The sequence below is a fragment of the Podarcis raffonei genome, chromosome 2 (assembly GCF_027172205.1).
Source record: "Podarcis raffonei isolate rPodRaf1 chromosome 2, rPodRaf1.pri, whole genome shotgun sequence".
Classification (NCBI taxonomy): Eukaryota; Metazoa; Chordata; class Lepidosauria; order Squamata; family Lacertidae; genus Podarcis; species Podarcis raffonei.
In genome coordinates this window covers 66586400-66607208 of record NC_070603.1, presented here as the reverse complement: position 1 = coordinate 66607208, position 20809 = coordinate 66586400, and the positions used below count along the sequence as shown (strand labels likewise).

General features: G+C 40.9%; 1 protein-coding gene across 2 annotated transcripts in view; it reads right to left on the bottom strand.

The window, feature by feature from the left end:
* The window catches only part of SGCD (sarcoglycan delta), a 375983-nt gene that overhangs the window by 230284 nt on the left and 124890 nt on the right, over nucleotides 1-20809 (bottom strand). Inside the window, exon 3 of one of the 2 annotated variants that reach the window (XM_053377104.1) lies at nucleotides 9547-9731. The exons of the other annotated variant lie outside the window; for it this stretch is intronic. The gene's annotated coding sequence lies outside the window, so the exon portion shown is untranslated. The remainder of the gene's footprint in view (nucleotides 1-9546; nucleotides 9732-20809) is intronic. 2 annotated transcript variants of the gene reach the window in all.

Here is a 20809-nt window from a genome sequence, read left to right as displayed (position 1 = left end):
AGCCCACTCAGACAATTTATATTTGCTGTAATCGTCAAGGAACAGAGAACACAATCACTCCCTTCCAGCCCTCCTCTCCACTAGTTGCCCTCCTCTATTACTGGTATATTAAAAAAAAACCCTTATTTTGTTTTACCCTCTTTCTGCAGACACACATACCAGGTACACAGCTTGGTTTAAGAACCTAAGAAAAGTCTTCTGGGTCAGGACCATGACCTGGTTCTGCATCATGTCCTCACAGTTGCCAGAGCAATCTCCCCTCCCATGGTTTCCAGCAACTGGCATTCAAAAGCATACTGCCTCCAGCCTTGGATCCAGAGCATAGAATTGTGGCTAATAGCCATTGATAGCCTTTTCTATCATGAATTTGACTCATCCACTTTCAAAGCTATCCACCTAGCACCACAACTAGGTGTGTGAAGTTCTTGACCCTGACACTCATTCCCGGCTTCATAAATGATGGCTAATGAAGCTGGGAAAGATCATCTGAACCCAATCCAATGTTGAATAAATTCACATACTGGCCAATAATGCATTGGAGCTTTCCCTTGGGTGTTATAGAACATCATAAACAACAGACTGAAGGGTTGCAATCAGATTTAATTGGCTCTGTGTTTGGCTCAAAAGAAAAGAAATGCTTCTGGAATGGTTGCAATAAATTGCAGAGCAGGTCTGACTCACTTTCAATGTAACTTCATCATTGATGGGTTTTATGGAACTCAGATGCTGCAATTTTCATGAGGGTTGACAGGTTTATTTTATTTGCATGTGCTTTGTTTTGTTCCTGTAAGTTTACAATGCACACAGAGAATCAATAGGTAAGTCAGACATAAAGCCAAAACCTGAACACCTGTAACAACTGAGATAGCAGCCTGAAGTTTTCCAGCTTAACTACATTTTCTAGCGCATTTTCTCCACCATCCTTTTTTGTAAGGTTCATGTTATAAAATGTTATAACCGTGTATTATGGTCTCTCATCACTGACCAACAAAAATGCATAAGCAATAACAAAACAACCACCCTAAAATAGAGAAAACAGCAATATTCGATGATCAGAGAGTCACTTGGCTACTGTGTACCTGACTCCTATTTACACAACTAGGCTTACGGCACCTAAAATACAGACCGTGACTATACTGCACTAAACCTACTATGCCTGCTCCCACCTGCCTCTTCCTTTAGTCAGCAGTTTGCTTCAGGCCCAGAGCAGCTGGGAAGGATGTGAAGCAGTGAAAGGGCTGGTGAAGTAATCAAGTAAGAGGCTTATCAGCTTCTTAGATTCTTGGTAGGAAGAACGAGGCAGTCCATTGAAATCTGCATTACTAAACCACCATATGAAAAATAGCAACTATTTAAAATAAAGGAACCTGTTATGGTTTCAAAATATTCTTGAAACAAGTGGCATAAATCTAATATGGACATTTCAGTATGCAATAATTATTTAGTGTGGAATGTGGTCTATATATAAATAGAAATGTGTGGGCAGGAAGGAAGAAACTAGATAATGGTTATTTGTTCAGTGCTGTTAACTGAGCATCACCATTAAATATTGTTGCAAGATGCACTGGAGAAAAGAATTGAATGCCACCAGGACAGTTTGACAGTGCAGTTGTAGGAAGACTTCTCCCTACCTTTGGATCTCTTAAGGAGGGTTAATCAGCAGCTGATCTGGGAGACGTTTTTTGCCCATTAGGATGCTGACGTGCCCAGCAGACTAACAAAGGACAAGATGAGGGGTAAGTCAGCAGGACACAGAGTGTGGGTTCTGTTTAAGGAGACACTCATGCAAAAAGGTAAATAAAGCCATACTTAGTTAGACCAAGCTTTCATATAACCGAAATGACACTGGGCTCTATTAACATTGTTGTTTTGTTATTAAATTTATTACTTGCATTTCACCAGGAGGTCCCAGGTTACAACAATTTGAAATTCAATATTAAAAATGCTTAAAACAAGTTAGCCACAGGGATAAAAACATAATCACTTTGAATTGCTTTGTTCATCTTATGGCAATGGACCTATAGAAATACATGCTTTTATTTTATTTTTATTTTTATGAACAGAACAGTGACTCTATTAAGTAACTAGTAATAGAGAAACTCTGTACATGTTAATTCAGAAGGAAGTTTTACAGAGTTCAGTATGGCTTACTCCTAGGTAAGTGTGCACTGGCTCACAGGACAAACAGTAGCATTATATCTTCAGGCAAGACTGATAAAAGGGCTGTTACATTTGCAAGGATTTTTGGCGCTCCTCCAGCACATACAGGACAAGGAAGAAAATGGTGATGTTGTAAGTCTCCAATCAGACAACATTGGCTGTGAACTTAGATTAACTGCCAGTGAGGGGAAAACAAAGCTACTACTAAAATCCTGGCCAATGAGCTCTTGAGTCATCTCTTATAAAGCAGCAACCTATGGGGTTTCTGCTGGCTCCTTTCCCAGCAGTTCTAAGGAAGACATTGCTGCAAGCATTGCACAAAGGAATGCCAGCACACGGCTAGCTTCCTAACCCTTTGCCTCTACCAACTATAAAAGACATCCTAAACCATTTTTGTGTCACTGTTTCTCATTTATCATACCGCTAAAAAAGAGATTCTTCTAAAAAACCTTATACTTCTAAGGAAAATAGTGCACAGAATCCTACTATTATTTAACGTTTATTCTTGTTTTACTGCTCCTCTCAAATTTCTGTTGGCTACACTACCATCTTAGGAAGAAGGCTGAGAAAAGAAGGAAACATCAGCATGCATTTTATCTTCAAATCATTACAGTGGTACCTCAGTTTACGAACTTAATCCTTTCCGGAAGTCCGTTCTTAAACCAAAACTGTTCTTAAACCGAGGCGTGCTTTCCCTAACGAGGTCTCCCACCGCCGGTGCCCTTCCACCATTCAGATTCCGTTTGTAGACCAAGGTAAAGTTCGCTAACCAGAACACCTACCATATTTTTCCGTCTATATGATGCCCCCATGTATAAGACAGCCCCCCCTGTATTTTGGGGAAATCAATTTTAAGAAAATGAGGGGAGATGGCCCAAAGTTGTTGAGCTTCTCCTCCCACACAGCTGTGGGCAGGAAACACTCCCTAGATCGTTTCCCACTCGCAGCGGCATTGGGGGAAGTTGCGCTCCCACCAACCGGCTGGCTGGCAGGCGTGCCACATCTCTTCCCCCCCCCCCCCATGCCACTATTCATGTATTGGACGACCCCAGTTTTTTGCCACGATTTTTGAGTCAAAAAAACCTCCTCTAATACACAGAAAAATACGGTGCTTCCAGTTTTGTGGAGTTCGTATACCAAATAGTTCGTTAACAGGGCTGTTCTTAAACCGAGGTACCATTGTACTATGTTTCCATTTTTGCATGTGCTTTTGCAAATAAAACATAATTGGACTATGTGCTCATTTAAAAGAGCTCAAATGTCCAACAGCATATTCATATGTGTATTCTTTAAAAAAAAATCAGAAAGGATACATGAATTTTGTAAAACTATGGTTTGCTATGTGTAAGGTGAAAAGTTTTGAGTTTATAAAGCAATGGCATCCACAACAACTAACACATGCATATAATGTAAGCATAAATGGGACTACTTTTAAAAGCTGTATACAATGTATTTTATTTTTTTAAGTATTCCCATTCATGTTTACATTATATACATGTCTGAATTGCTTTGGACACCATTGGTGCATACAACGTAATTTAAAGGGAGTGGGTGGCGCTGTGGTCTAAGCCACTGATCCTCTTGGGCTTGCTAATCGGAAGGTCGGCGGTTCGAAACTGAGCAACGGGGTGAGTTATGCTGGCCACAAGACCCAGAAAGCTGTCTGTAGACAAATGCCAGCTCCCTCGCCCTGAAGCAAGATGAAAAAAAACACTGCATATTTCCCTTTGTCTGGATTTAACTGTCCAGAGGTTCTTTACCTTTTTACCTTACCTTTACCTTGCAACATAATTTAACATCAGAGAAATGATCTGCAAAAGAACTTATAAAATGTACATGGGCCATTCAATCTGTGAAGTGCAACACACACACACCAGGCGAATAAGCCCTTGGCCTTTGAACAGACAGTTGCTTCACTAATATGGCATTAACATCTCACTAATATTTAGTGCTCTAATAACACTACAATGATGATGCAGGTAATTAGGCAGCTTGCAAGGAGCCTAAGATCCATAAAGATGTGGCAATTATTTTTGTTATCCTTAAGACAGCAGGTTCATTCAGGGATACAACCATTCACTTATGTAATTAAATTTTAGAGCCTATACAGCGTCTGTCGAACATTTTAATTATGTTCACCATCAGTTGCCAGCATCTTGGCTTGTTATGGGGCAAATGAAATGTTATCATAAAAGTTTTCTCATTCTGTTTTAAATGTAACTTTGGAAATGCAAATTGCTCAAAAGAGTAAGAAATTTTAGACTTTTTATTTTTATTAAAGGCATTAACCCCACAGAAAACCCTACACAGGTACATTCACAAATAATAAAAGTATTCCTAAAATGGAAGCACCTCAAGTTGATTTTTGCCATGCTTACTAACTCGTGGCAGAAGGAAATAGGCTTAAGGAAGTGCCACAGTAATATATTCAATTGTACCAACCAGTCAAATGTTTACTGTATGCCACAAATATTAGTCCATGTACTCCTATATTTAGTTCATCATGAAAAATTTTTCATGATGCATACCTTACACATTCTATACTTGTAGGTTTCACCTGAGCTGTCAAAGTTATATCCTAAAGGTCACATATTGTTTAGGATGTTACTCTGGAATAATTGTTCCTTGATTTTTTTTTTTAAATACCAAGATTGTAAAAGGGTAAAGGTAAAGGACCCCTGACAGTTAAGTCCATTCGTGAACGACTCTGGGGTTGCAGCGCTCATCTCACTTTAACGGCCGAGGGAGCCGACAGTTGTCCACAGACAGTTTTTCTGGGTCATGAGCAGCACATGGAAACACCATTTACCTTCCTGCTGGAGCAGTACCTATTCATCTGTTGGCAGTAGGTACTGCTCCAGCGGGAAGATAAATGGTGTTTTCATGTGCTGCTCATGACCCAGAAAAACAGCTTACCCCGTCATGGGGATTCGAATCATTGACCTTCCGATCGGCAAGCCCAAGGCTCAGTGGTTTACACCACAGCACCACCCACATCCCTAGAATTTCTTAATCTTTTGAGCAATTTGAATTTCTAAAGTTACATTTAAAACAGATTGTAAAACGTAAAGGTAAAGGGACCCCTGACCGTTAGGTCCAGTCGTGGATGACTCTGGAGTTGCGGTGCTCATCTTGCTTTACTGGCCGAGGGAGCCGGCGTACAGCTTCCAGGTCATGTGACCAGCATGACTAAGCCACTTCTGGCGAACCAGAGCAGTGCACAGAAACGCCGTTTACCTATAGTACAATTATCATCAAGAGCAAAACATACCTAGGAGGAATTTTTAAGCCTGAAAGACTACATGACTGTCATCATATTATTTGCTTCCTGATGGATTTATTTTATGGCCCATGTTAGTTTTAGACTTCAGTTTCTTATTTTCAGGAACGTCAACCCAGTTCTGCTGATGCTATCATGAGTTTTTGTACAGAGATATTTGTTATTGGAAATTGTGCTTCAGTATATGTCAAGGTGATGGATTCAGTGAAAGCTTTGTCAGGACAGGTTGGGTGAAACGGGCTGCAAATGTGATGCTACACCACAAGACTTGATATGTTAACAGTGAGTCTGCTGATCTTGCAACTTGGCAAGACAAATACAAAGTGCATCACTTTGGTATCGAGGTCCCAAAGCCTTGAGAAGGACTTAAGAAGATTTATAATAAGCCTCACCTCCCTTGAGCAGTGAGTAAATGCCTAGGAAAGACTCACTTCTTGCTAAACTTTAAATATTCTAAAACATGATTAGCAATACTCTGCTTTTATGCATATTTTCTAAACTGTTATGACAGCCTGCAGAGAGTTAGAATCAGAGTGAGAATGAATCTCAAAGGTCACCTTTCAGTGCAGGAAATCCACTACTACAGCACCCCTGTGGGTCATTCAGCCTCTACTTAAAACCTGCTAATGAAAGAGTGTCCATCACCTCTTGTGGCACTGCCAAACTGCTTGCACCAGCAGGAAGTTCTTCTGAAAGTTTAGTCAACAGTGGTTTGGGTCCTACTTTCTGGAACAGCAATAACAACAACAACAACAACAACAACAACAACAACAATAATAATTCCTCCATTGCTTATGTTACACTCCTTCAAATATGTAAATATGGCAGTCATATTTTGGGTTATTGGGTTGTTGGTGCTTTTATTTTTATTATGTTTTTTGTGGTTTTATATTTTGATTTTATTCTGTGAACTGCCCCGAGACCTACGGGCATAGGGCGGTACATAAAATAAAAAATAAAAATAAAAATCTTCAGGCTAAATATGCCTGATTCCTTTGAACTTTTCCATTGAACTTGATTCCCAAGTTCCTCACCAACTTCATCACTGTACTGTCAACAAACCTTAAAGTGCAGCTAAAAGCAGTCTTCTTAACATTTCCATTTGCTTCATTTTATGAAGTGACCACTAACTATGCCTGAAAAGTGTGTTTTCTTGTAAGGTGGTTCACGCTTTGGAATTTTCAGATTAACACTATATACTTTTCATTCTCGGAACCATCATCTTACTGTCAGATAGTGTTTAGCCAAAATCAGAGAGGTGTGTGGCATAGTGTTTAGGCACTGGCTATAGACGCTTTTGTTTAGGAAGGATTTCCTGTATAACACAGTCATTTATGGAAGATCAATTTCATATCTAAATAATGGATTTTTGTCATTTTTAGAGCTTGTGTGGATGGTTTTATTGTTTTTTAGAGGAAGATGATTTTATTTTAATGTTCTTAAGAGTTTGGGCTTCTGTGTTTTATCCTGCTTTTACCCAGTACATTGCTTTATGCCATGATGTAGTTTCTAAATTTGTTTAATAATAATAACAAATAATAGCTGAAATATTTGGGTAAACGTGGAATAGGAAGCTATTGAAGGAACAGTGAAGAAACATTGTAACACAGAACAAATAAAAACAGATAGCTGTTTGTAAATGGCAAAAGGAAAATTGTGGATAGATACAGACAACATATGTATTCAATATACAGCATATGGCATCAAAATCACAATGAATGCACAAATTGCGCAAGTAAGCAAATCAATTAAAAAGATGCAGTGTGTGTCTGAGTGAAATACTCCTTTTCCTTTTACATTAGAATGTGGATGACAGTCATATTGATATTTCCAAATTAATACAGCAAGCCATGGGGATAATTCTAAAAAGGTTTTCTAACTTTGTGTCACATGACCACCAACTGCAACGAAAGCCACATTCATTCCAAGCAAATAGGTCTAGGCTAACGAAACATGCAAGGGACGCGGGTGGTGCTGTGGGTTAAACCACAGAGCCTAGGACTTGCTGATCAGAAGGTCAGCGGTTCAAATCCCCGCGATGGGGTGAGCTCCCGTTGCTCAGTCCCTGCTCCTGCCAACCTAGCAGTTCGAAAGCATGTCAAAGTGCAAGTAAATAAATAGGTACCGCTCTGGTGGGAAGGTAAACGGCATTTCTGTGCGCTGCTCTGGTTCGCCAGAAGCGACTTAGTCATGCTGGCCACATGACCCGGAAGGTGTACGCCGGCTCCCTCGGCCAATAAAGCGAGATGAGCACCGCAACCCCAGGTCACGACTGGACCTAATGGTCAGGGGTCCCTTTACCTTTACCTTTTAACAAAACATTTGCATTGCCTAATGACACAGTGTATCTGTGATACATTGTTGATAGGGAAAAGGAGGAGTCAGGGTTATGCTACATATAACAGTTTTAGTAACTGTGATACTATTTCAATTTCCATAAGTATAACTGGCAGAAAGTGTTTACAGAGCGGCTTCAAGTTAAACCAACCATCCAAGTGCTGTATGCAAGAACCAATCTTACAAAAACATTGAAATTTGTAAAGCACATCACATAAACACTACAGATCCCTTCACTGAAGCTTACAAAATTAATGTACTTCATGGTTAGTTTTTAAAAAGTTAAATCTGTGTATTACTAAAGTACAGCCCTTTTCAAAAAAAAAAAAGATTAAAATTTGATGCATAAGAAAAAGAAGCATTTGAAATGAAAAAGTGTACACATAACCTGTAAACAATACAACACACTATGTACATGAAGCTTGTAATACCATACTGCAATATTCCAGATGTTAGCCCTGGCCATGAGGCAGCCATAGGTCTTGAACAGTGTGACACTGGAAGTCAGTTCTCTCTCTACCAGCTGATGAACATTTGCATTCTTTCTTCTTCTTTTGTATTTTGAAAAAATGGAATTTATTTTTCATCTTGTACTGTAGTCAGATACACACTTCTGATTACAAAATACATGAAAGCTCCACTGAAAACAAATGGTGCATGCTGAGTGAGACTTAGACAGGCATTCCATTAAAAAAACAAGGAAGTACTTCTAAGGCAATCAATCCTAATTCCAATTGGCTGCAGCTAGTATGACCAATGGCCAAAATGATGGAAGCTTTAGTCCAAAGTATCTGGATAGTATGCAGTTGGGGGAGACTGCTACATACCATTTCTCTCTCAAAACATACAGCAGCGTGGGAGCCAAATCCTTTGCCTGCTGAATTACACCTGTTCAAACTTGCCTGCTCAATTACACCTGTTCAAACTCTATACGTGCACATTTCCATCTATAACTCCCATCAGTTCAGAGAGGTCACTTAAACATAGAAGACTACATACATTTCTCCATAACGACCCCGTTTTTTAAAACACTTTTCAGATACAGGAAGCTCTTGATTACTTTTTGGGTTGCTTCAACTCTTGAAAACAAGCTGGAACAGTACATAATTTTTATGTCATGTATAAATCTCCATCTTTGAACCAGACATTTAAGATAAAGGTACTCATGAACCATGTAAACAATTTATCATTCAACAAAACTCAATTAGTTCAAGCAACTAATTCATTCTCTAGAAATAATCTGGCCCAAACAAAAATTGTGGAATTATGCAGTGTGAGCTCCTCTGTATCTGTTAGAATAAGCTGCTTGCTTATGCTGTGCAATTTCCTGTTCCCCAAAAACGATTAAACACAATGTGCCTTTTTCTTATCTCTTCCTGCCCAGCCAAGTCAAAAGGTATAGCTCTGTGTCATACCTGATATGCCACACAAAACCAGCCAAGTCTCTCATACTTAAAATCACAGCAGTAATGGAACAGTACAGGATATTTCATTCAAGGTCAGGAAGGAAATAAGATCAAGATAATAACTTCTGACTGTGTGATTTCTTCACCTCTTTTTATAAATATTTTTTTGAAAAATGTTTTTCAGGCTACTGATGCCTGCTTGTGGTAAGATCAACTAAGCTCCTGGCTACCAATGAAATCAGCTGAAAACAAAAATCACATAAACAATGATATAGCACCAGTAAGTGCTTAAAGGAACCAAGTCTTATGATTTTATATTAATGAGAAAAATATGGGAAAGTTAACAAAATTAGAGATGCTTACCTTGGCTCGCCTGATGGTTCAGAGTTTTTGATACAGTTTCCACGCCCCTCAGAGCAACATTAGAGAGAAGACAAATTCCTCAGGTTGCTGCCAATGAACAGTCTCAAGTTCCACACAGTCTTAATCTTCTGCGTATACAGACATGTAGATTTTTCCCCTGAGGATGACTATAATGTCCTCAAATTCTTTAAGAGTCATAAAACAAAAGAGAGAGAAGAAAGACAGAAGGTGTGGTGTTAAATTCTAGGGTCGCTTGTTTGGCTGATTCAGAGCAGAATGTAACACAATACTTGATAGGAATGAAGTGTCATGCAGGGAGAAAAAGCCTGAAAATCCATCACCTTTTGAGGGAAATCTTTGAATTCAAGAATTGTGGTGCATATGTTATTCTGCCTTCTCTGTGATACTAAATTAGGAAATTGACGTAGGCTAAAATGATGTGCTTTATTGTAATCTGGGCTGGTCACCGTAAGATGACAATGCTAGAAAACATTTACCAGTAAATAGAACATTAAATGCAAATTGCTGTGTATTGTTCAAACGGCATGGTTCAAAATAAGAATCAACCTAGAATAACTAAACCAGAGTGAACCACTTCTACAACAACTTTCATTCAAAAAAACAAAAAACAATACAGTGTAGTTATTGTGACACTTTTTGGAGGCAATGATAAATAATCACAATGCATAGGGAAGACTGAAATGGAATCTTTATAGAGAGAATCCTATAATGTAGTGGGTGGAATTGTAAGGGGAATGCAAGCAGATTAGTATTTGCAGAACTCGCCAATTTAAGAGCCAAAATAAGGGACCAGGATGAAAAAAAGATCAAGGGCTAATGGAACTCCTTTTGGGGACTATTTAAAAAAAATACGACACCAAAACTAATCTACAAGTAGAGGTGATCCTATGAACAACAGTTAAATACAAAGAGGGATAAAAAGGGGGAAAGTAGGGTAGACTAATAAACTGATATGCAGTATCACCAACAATGCCTCTGGTTATCTCCCGCTTGGACTACTGCAATGCGCTCTACGTGGGGCTACCTTTGAAGGTGACTCGGAAACTACAACTAATCCAGAATGCGGCAGCTAGACTGGTGACTGGGGGCGGCCGCCGAGACCATATAACACCGGTCTTGAAAGACCTACATTGGCTTCCAGTACGTTTCCGAGCACAATTCAAAGTGTTGGTGCTGACCTTTAAAGCCCTAAACGGCCTCGGTCCAGTATACCTGAAGGAGCGTCTCCACCCCCATCGTTCTGCTCGGACGCTGAGGTCCAGCGCCGAGGGCCTTCTGGTGGTTCCCTCATTGCGAGAAGCAAAGCTACAGGGAACCAGGCAGAGGGCCTTCTTGGTAGTGGCGCCCGCCCTGTGGAACGCCCTTCCAGCAGATGTCAAAGCGATAAACAACTACCTGACATTCAGAAGACATCTTAAGGCAGCCCTGTTCAGGGAAGTTTTTAACGTGTGATATTTTAGTGTATTTTTGGTTTTTATGGAAGCCGCCCAGAGTGGCTGGGGAGGCCTAGCCAGATGGGCGGGGTATAAATAATAAATTATTATTATTATTATTATATGGAAGGTCAGGTTGGAAAGTCATTATAAAAATCATGTATGACAGTGAATTATGACGTGTAAACAAAAAAAAAGTAAAATGCTAAATATATAAATAAATGGGAATGCAAGCAGAGAACAATTTACAGAAGAGTAAGAAATGTAATATGTTGGAAATGCACATTCAGTCACATTCACCATACATACAGGCCCAGTCAGCAGCGGGGTCTTCCCCATTGCAGAACTTAGCTATGAGGAGATTGTTTCAAAAATTGGGCACCTATTCTTAACTGAAGATTCCCTCTGGAACTGCACCATCGTTAGAAGGACTTAGCCTTAGTGAGGGGAAACAGGAAGAAGAGCTCCTTCCTGTTTCCTGTGCCTAAGTGTCATGCTAGAAGAAGTAATGCTTTTCAGAGTTAAGAAGTGACACCCAATTCTCTAAAAGAGTGTAGTGGGTGTGTGGATTTGCCACCCCTACTGATTCCTGCTTGTGGGTTTTTCACAGGTATCATGTTGACCACTGTGAGAAAAGGATGTTGGTCTAGATGAGCCTTTGGCCTGATCCAACAGGCTCCTCTTACGTTCTTATATTCTTATGTGATTGCTATGGAGCCATTTTTCACAGATATAAACCCCACCCACCCCGCTCCAAGTGGGCTTCTTAAGGGCTTTCCAAATTTATTTCTTTACAGTAAATGAACAGCCACAGCCCCTCATTTTGTTGTAGATCTCATATATGCAAAGTTCAGAATTATTGGAATACGAAATGACGAGCTCATAATGTTTAGGTATATACACACTGAACATCATTTGCCAGTCAACAGTTCCCTAGATTGTTTAACAATCCATTTTGCAGACTGTTTGCTTAGCTCAGTGTGAGCTATGATTAGTTCCATGGCTGCACCAAAAAAATGGAATGTTAAGGCAATAAAATATGGTTCAGCCCCAATTACAAATCAAATCAAATACAAATGTTTCTTTGCGGGGGTGGGGGTGGTTAAGAGTTATCTCATTATGCTTGTAACTGCTAATTCTGAATCAACCTGAGAAGAGTTCACCAACCAGAGATCCAAGACTCAGGTTTTTCTGGAAGCACCATAAGCAGCATAGACCCCTCCCTGTGATCAGCAGCAGACAGCATGGAGGGGGGGAGAGTGTCTTTGGCATGATCTTGATACAGTTCCATCCCTCCAGAAGTAAGCTGGACTAGATATACACCCAATACCTGAGCCTACGCCTGTAATCAATAAAGTGGTGGCCATTCTTAATTCCAGACTGCTTGGCTTTCCAGATGTTTTGGCACTACAGTTCCCATCATCCCTGACCACTGGTCTTGTTAGCTAGGGATGATGGGAGTTGTAGTCCCGAAACATCTGGAGAGCCAAGTCTGGCCATGCCTGGTTTATACTCTCTCACTTCACCACAGTCTTAGAGCGGGGAGGGGAGGCACTGCAACTGGGACCACAAAGCAAACCTCTAGGTCCTGAGTACAGGAATAAAGCTTCCTTCAGACCTTGCCATTACCATGACAGGGATATAAACACAGCAGCAGAGATCTATAAAGTGAATGCCAACCATATTTCCAGAGTATACACTCAGTACAGCAAAATTTTCATTATTCACACAGAAAGTTAAAGAATCGTTCCCATCTCTCACCAGATAAAGCAGGATCCACAATCCACAGTATAATCACATCACAGCTATGGTCAACAGGCAAGTGAACATAAAAAATTAAGAACTGTTTTGGTGGATCAGGCTAGATTGGTCTAATTCACCTTCTTTAAAAGATTAAGTTGTTGACTGGTATTCCATTTTCTCATTTTATAAAAATTATCACAAAAATAAATTCACACGACCAATTTAAAGCATTAAATCATCTACCCCCTCCCCTTCCACCCTTTCTGTGGTTACTTATCTTTTTTTACCTCTGCACTGGTTAATTTCTGTTTTGTAATGTGGATGGCAAAACTACTAAAATGGCTTAATAAAGCATGCAAACTGGATTAATGAAAAACTCAAGAAAGCAAATGAATTAACTTTGCAGCAGGCGTTACATTGAATGGTGATAAAGATGCTGTGTGGTTTAATCACTAGATGGCACTGGAGTTAACTGTGGAGATAGGAGTAACTCATGGCATCAATAGACATAACTAGAGAGAACAAACATTTAGTACAGCTGTGGAAAATCTGTATTCTTTCAGATCCTGTTGGTCTCCATCTCCCAGCCCCAGCCAATATGGCTAATGGTCAGGGATGATGGGAGTTGAAAATCCAGGTTTATCAAATACAGATGGTGTAGCTGATCCACATTTTGAATCCCTGTAGCTAAAGCCTCTGAGGCTGATTTGGTTGTATCTGTTGATAGGAATTCAAGCGAAGCAATGTTTGCTTCTTGAGGTTTTAAACTCCGTCCCCACTCTTCTGAGAGATCCTTGCCATGTTGCTGGAACAGCAATTTTGCTTTGAATCAATGCAGCTATGTCTCCTCCCTCTGCAAGAGGTTGCTCACCTGTGAGCAATATTCCCTCTGCCATTGCCACAATTTGAGCAGGTAGGAAGAGACTGTGAGCGTTCTTAATGGGGTGGGGAATGGACCGTGCCAACACTATGGTCAGTGATGTCACCTTCTCCTCACCCCCATAGATTATTATAGTGAATCTATGTGGAGAGCCAGGGTGGTGTAGTGGTTAAGAGCGGTGGACTCATAATCTGGTGAACCAGGTTCGTGTCCCCACTCCTCCACATGCAACTGCTGGGTGACCTTGGGCTAGTCATACTTCTCTGAAGTCTCTCAGCCTCACTCACCTCACAGAGTGTTTGTTGTGGGGGAGGAAGGGAAAGGAGATTGTTAGCCGCTTTGAGATTCCTTAGGGTAGTGATAAATCCAAACTCCTCTTCTTCTTCTCCTTGACTTGAATTAATAGAATCAGAACTGTAGCGTTGGAAGGAGCCCCAAGGGTCATCTAGTCCAACTCCTTGCAATGCAGGAATTTCAACAAAATCATAGATGACAGGTGGCCATTCAACATCTGCTTAAAGATCTACAAGGAAGGACAATCCACCACCTTCTGAGGGAGTCCGTTCCATTGTCTAACAGCTCCTACTATCAGAAAGTTCTACCTGATGTTTAGTTGGAATCTCCTTTCTTGTAAACTGAAGCCGTTGGTTTGGGTTCTCTACCCCCGGGAGCAGGAGAATCAAGCTTGCTTCATCTTCCATGTGACAGCCCTTGAGATATTTGAAGATGGTTATCATATCTCCTTCTTTTCCAGGCTAAGCATACCCAACTCCCTGAACCGTTCCTCATAAGGCTTGGTTTCCAGACCTCTGATCATCTTGGTTGCTCTCCTCTGCACATGTCCCAGCTTGTCAATATCCTCTTAAATTGTGGCACCCAGAACTGGACACAGTTTCTAGGTGTTGTCTGACCAAGGCACAATAAAGTGATACTATTACTTCTGGGCAATATACTTCTGATGATGCAGCCTAGCACAGCATTAGCATTTTATTTTATTTTATTCTTTTCTTGCTGCATCACATTGTTGACTCATGTTAAGCTTGTGGTCTACTAAGATCCCTGGACCCTCTTCACATGTACTTATGGCAAGCAAAGCGTCCCGTCCCGTCCCCCCAATATTATATTTGTGCAGCGGGTTATTCCTGCCTAAGTGTAAAACCTTGCATTGTCCCTATTGGAATTCATTTTGTTAGCTTGGGATCAGTTCTCCAATCTGTTATGTTCATCCTAACTACTGAGTCAGAGATATCCTGTACTTAAGGCCCACTGATTTCAGTAGACCTACTTCGATTTTTAATAGCACTGAATATCACCCTCAGTCACTTGATGGCACACAACCACACTTCCCTCTTGTTCCTCAAGCTTTCACAGTACAGTGGTACCTCGGGTTAAGAACTTAATTTGTTCTGGAGGTCCGTTCTTAACCTGAAACTGTTCTTAACCTGAGGTACCACTTTAGCTAATGGGGCCTCCTGCTGCCACCGTGCGATTTCTGTTCTCATCCTGAAGCAAAGTTCTTAACCCGAGGTACTATTTCTGGGTTAGCAGAGTCTGTAACCTGAAGCGTCTGTAACCTGAAGCGTCTGTAACCCAAGGTACCACTGTATAGGACATTATACAAGCCACTGCTCTATTCTCTCTTGGGCCCATTTCATGTATACATCCATGCAAGCCTAAGTTTTCTATGAGTTATATAGCCTACAGCTGGTTTCAGAAAGTCACAGCCCTTTTAGTGTATTCCCTATGTAATTCACATCTCCATCCAAACCAGGTGATTCCTTCCTCTCCCAAGAGCTTGTTCCCCATACCAGATTATCCAGGAGGGCTCCCTGACCCTCCAGAGAGGCATTTTGAGGGAGCAAAGATAGCTGCAGGTGTAAGACAGAGCCAGGAATGTTTCCTTCTGCAAACAGTCTTCTGCTCACTTATTTTAGGCTCCAAACATTTTTGTCAAGAAAGCAAATTTGAAAATAACACTGAAACATCCCCCATTGCACCAGGAACAAGATCCAGCCATATGCTATTAATCACATTGAGTCATCATTAAACATAAAGAATACAAGTGACTGTGTCACTTTGTTGTTCTGCGAAATCTTCTCTTCTCCTGAACCTGAATGGCATAAAAAAGGTGAGCCTCCAGTCCTAGGGAAGAGCAGATAATTAAACTCTCCATGAAATTGGCAACAAGTAATTGGAAAGTTTGATGGCTCTAGCTGCTTGGCAGGTCAGACTTATTCTGTAAAATTAATTAATTAAATTATGACTTTGCCCTGCAAGAAAATGACAGGAAGGGGCATGGATCTACAGATATGAATCTAATGAGGTGCTGCAATTCTGCTTTCTTCCTTCCTTTATGTCATTAAGAACACCCCAAAGGTGCCTTGATACAATGAAATAAAGACACGGGTTAATGGTGCTCATTATTTGATTTCATTCTCACCAGTTTCATGCATATGCCTTCTTCCCAAGAGAGAAAGCACTCCTACACTGATGAGGAACAGGTATGCTTGTGTTTAATTAAAAATTAAATCTTAGAAGTGTTCTATGCATAAATGTAGAAAAGTCAATATGCACATGGATGGGGTGCTTTAATAGACACTAGACTTTCCAAAAGCTTTTAATAAAATCTCTCATAAAAGATGCTTTAGTAAGTTCAGTAGTCATGGGATTAGAGTACTAGTCATAGAAGGATCATAGATGTCTCATAGAATAGTAGTATTGGAAGGGACCCAAAGGATCATCTAGTCCAACCCCCAGCAATGCAGGAATATGCAGCTGTCCCATGTGGGGATCAAAATTGTGACCTTGGCATTATCAGCACCATGCTCTAACCAGCTAATGGAGCCATAATGACTTCAGGAATCAGAGAGTAGGAACCAATGTCCATTCTCACAATGGAGAGATGAAAGAAGCGGGGTTGCCCAAGGATCTGAATTGCTACTGGTGCTTTTAAAGTTTTTCATAAACGATATGGATTTAAGTGTACACAGTAAGATTGCTGAGTTTGCAGGTGATATTAGATTGTCCAGAGGAGTAAAAACAAAAAGGGATTGCAAGGAGCTTTGAAAGTATCTCCCCCAAATAGGCATTAAAATGGTTAAGTGATGCATATTTGTGCAAAAACTCCTAACTTCACATATGTGTTAATGGAGTCTGAATAGGTAGTGACTGACCAGAAAAGAGATCTTGGGGTTGTGGTGAATATCTTAATGTTGACTCGGTGTGTTGCAGCTGTCAGAAAGACAATTTCACAATGGCATTATACAAATCTCTGTTGTCATCACACTTGGAATACTTTGTGTAGTTGTTGTTTGTTTGTTTGTTTAATTTCTATACCGCCCTATACCCGAAGGTCTCAGAGCGGTTCACATAAAGTTCTAGTTACCTCAGCTCAAAATGGATACCCACACTTTCAGATGAGAAATCTTATTTGCAAAGCTGAGTAAACTTAGCATTCACATTCAATCAAGAAGCAACATGGGTTTTGCCAAGAACTGTCTCTGAGGTGGGGGGGGGGGAGAGAGAGAGAGAGATGGTTGAAGGGAGAAAGAAATTTCTAAGAAAGCCTTATAAACAACGAGCAATACCAAACCAAAACACCAAACTGAATATTGTGGAAGAATGTAAACTCTGCTTAACTTTTCTCATGTGAAGGGGTTTCATACCAAGGCTAGCTGCATGCCCCTGATGTCCACACACTGCGGATTTCATATTTGACATAGCTTTCTGCATGTTTTCCACATTTATCTCAGGCTGTAAGACACATAAATAGAACTTGTCGGCTTTAAACCACATGAGATTTAAACCATTATTAGCCTCTCGCCAGGTAATCAGAAAAGTAATTCTTAAAAGAACCCCTCTTTTACAACTATGACAGAGTTGGTTCTTAGCCAGAATCTCAAAAAAGCTCAGCTTGTGATGAACTCATTTTGAAGATCTGCCCAAAAGTATCACAATACAGAAGCTGCTGGGTGTCAAGCTCTTTTGAGCATTTTGCTCTATACTTGTCCCATTTTTGCATTTGGTCAAGAATAGCATTTCCCCTCATAATGTCAGGTCTTGCTCTTGATTCTGACATCCCTTGTATATCCTTGTTGGGGGTCTTCTAGCACTTTGCCTTGCTACACTATTTCAGAGATACATACAGCTATTTAAGTCTGGCTGTTAAAACCTCTCAGCAGTATGTTCATGAGGAAAAGGATTTCCATTGTAAGAATCAGACAAGGAGTTTGAAGGATTTCATCTTCCTTACTATAAAGATACTCTCACCTACTTTGTACAGCAAACAACAAAAAGGAGTGGAGGAATAGTGTGATCAGGCTTAACTTGAATCTGGTTTAGTTTCCTGTAAGTCTGGGACAAGGGGAACAGGCAGGCAAGCCCGTAACCACCTTTACCACAAAAGATGATGATGATGATGATGATGATGATTGCTATACTGGTGTGCTCAAGCCAAACTCTGATCATGGCAAGGGGGTGACAAGGCATAGCCACATTGCCAGGGCCCCATCATTAAGTATACATTTCCCCTAACTTTTTTGTCTTTCAAGTTTTACCAGTTCATATTTTCCCAACTCAGAAAAGAGAGACAAAAGAGAAGAGTTTTTGGGGTGGTTTTTTTTTTTCTCATTCCCAAATTGTTTTTCGTTGTGTTTTGAAATTGCAAGTGTTTTAAAAAGTTTTAGATGGATAATAATAACTGAGACTAATATGAAAGTAGACAACAGCGAAAGCTACACAATGCAGGGAAAGGAAGACATCCATTAATCTGTAGAAACAGGAGCATTTAGAACCTCTGCAGTAGGAAATACTACTTTTGAAATGCACAGCCAGCTCTTCACGGCTGATTAATACCAATGTGTTTGCAATTGATAACTAAAGGTGGGACATGAAAATTAGGATTTCCATAATTGCATCCCCCACTACTTTCCTGTCATATTTGGTGTCCCATGCTATGTTTCAAACTTAAAAGCATCCAGCGTAAAATGATTCAGCAAATGAACAACTCCAGTGGACAGCTAAATAAGCAGCTCAGCTTCTCTTCCGTGTGATTCATTACAGTCCTGGGTGTGATTTGACTAATTAACCCTTCGCTGCTCTTTCCCTTGTAAATAACTAAAGTGTGTTGAGGAACCACATAAATGCTCACCCTTGGGTAAAACTAATGACAAAAAACAGAATAGTAGGCATCTAAAGCCTCCAATAGGGACGTGGGTGGCGCTGTGGATAAAACCTCAGTGCCTAGGACTTGCCGATCGTATGGTCAGCGGTTCGAATCCCCATGGCGGGGTGAGCTCCCGTCGTTCGGTCCCAGCTCCAGCCCACCTAGCAGTTCGAAAGCACCCTTAAGTCTAAGTAGATAAATAGGTACCGCTTTATAGCGGGAAGGTAAACGGCATTTCTGTGTGCTGCGCTGGTGCAGGCTCACCAGAGCAGCTTCATCACGCTGGCCACGTGACCCGGAAGTGTCTTCGGACAGCGCTGGCCCCCGGCCTCTTAAGCGAGATGGGCGCACAACCCCAGAGTCGGTCACGACTGGCCCGTATGGGCAGGGGTACCTTTACCTTTACCTTAAAGCCTCCAATGTCACAAATTGTTCTGCAAGCAGATCCTAACAGAACTGAACAAACTAACTTTGAACATAAAACTTGTTTGCTAATATTTGGAGGCTTTTTACATGGCTATTCCTTTCCAAACAAAAAAGTTCTGAAAGCATATCAAATATAAAGAAATCAATGTAGAACTGTAAGGCTGCATGCTTTAATGTCAGTAGTTAGCATAAATGTTTTTCAAGGAGCAAACTTTTTTTCCTAATCACTCACCCTTGAACAATCAGATACAGCTAAAAAGAAGCCTACAGCAATGAATCTGCATAGTAACTACTCCAGACAATTCTCAGCAACACTGAAATAAAGTTTACTGACCCAAATTCATCTCAGATGTAACTTCTGACTTCAGCATGCTTTTCCCAGGGAAAAAAAATGTGCCTAGGGATAATGTTCTTTCAAACTGCAATGCTATTACAACTTGTAGAAATGTCAATGAATGCATGTTCAGTAGACAATAGCTGCTAAGTTGGTCCCAAAGATTAAGGACTAAAAATAGGCAAAGTGATGCATTTAATTGAAATAAATTCTTTTGTTTCAGGAACACACAGTGTCATGACCCTGGGGTCAAACAGTGGCCAAGACACTGAAACAGAGGCTGCAGAGTCCCTAGCTAAGGAGTCAGAATGGGTTCTTGGCTCTAAGCCTGATGCTGATGAACAGGGAGCCACTAACCCAGAGGTTGGCAGGTGAGAGTCCCACAGTACAAAGGCTGAGAGACCCAGAACTGGGATGCTCATTGCCCTTCTGCTGGGTCAAAAGAATCAAGTGTCTCCCAGACTGTCTTGTGAGTCCAACAGCACAGGGAGTGTAGCAGGTGGCAGGTCAGGTGTAGGACTCGCCAGCAGGCCAGAAGGATGACTCTTTACGGACTGTACTTCTCACAAAGGGGCTGCAGTCTAGGAGATAAGGGGAAACAAGATCTGTTTTCCTTTCCCCTCCCTGAAGTCTCCCCCTGAGGTGCTATGTAATTCAAGAGCCCCAAATCTTAGCATGTTAAAGCTATATACAGTGGAGAGTGATAGTGTTTCTGGAGCAAGAATCACCAAGCTATAGGGGCCTGGTAAGCACATTTGCAAACTGGAGAAACTGTTTCGGGCACCACGCACCACACACACACACACACACACACACGCAGTGCAGTATTTCCTATTGGCTACAATAGTGTCATGAACACTTCTGCCCAAGGTATAGAATCGCAGCAGGAGTTAAGGAACAGTAGCCGCTCGTCCACTTCCCCTTGTCTTAGCAATGACAGGAATGCAGAGCAGCAGTTACAAGATTGCGGGCTGGAGAGAAGTCAACTCTCCCAAGAAGCACAGAAAGGCTTCAAAAGCAGGAGAAATCATATTTCTTCGCCAGGAGGCAATTAATCCTCTGAGTCCAAAGAGCAGACATATGGGAAAGGTTTCAGACAGGAGACAAACCAATAAACAGAGGCGTCACAGATTCAGGATATTCTGCAGAACCAGGAAGCATTCCTCAGAAGGGTCAACTGACTTGTGAAGTTCGAAGGCTCCGGTAGAGCCTCTGAGACTGATTGTTTGTTTTGCAATAAATCTTCAAGTTACTTACGACTT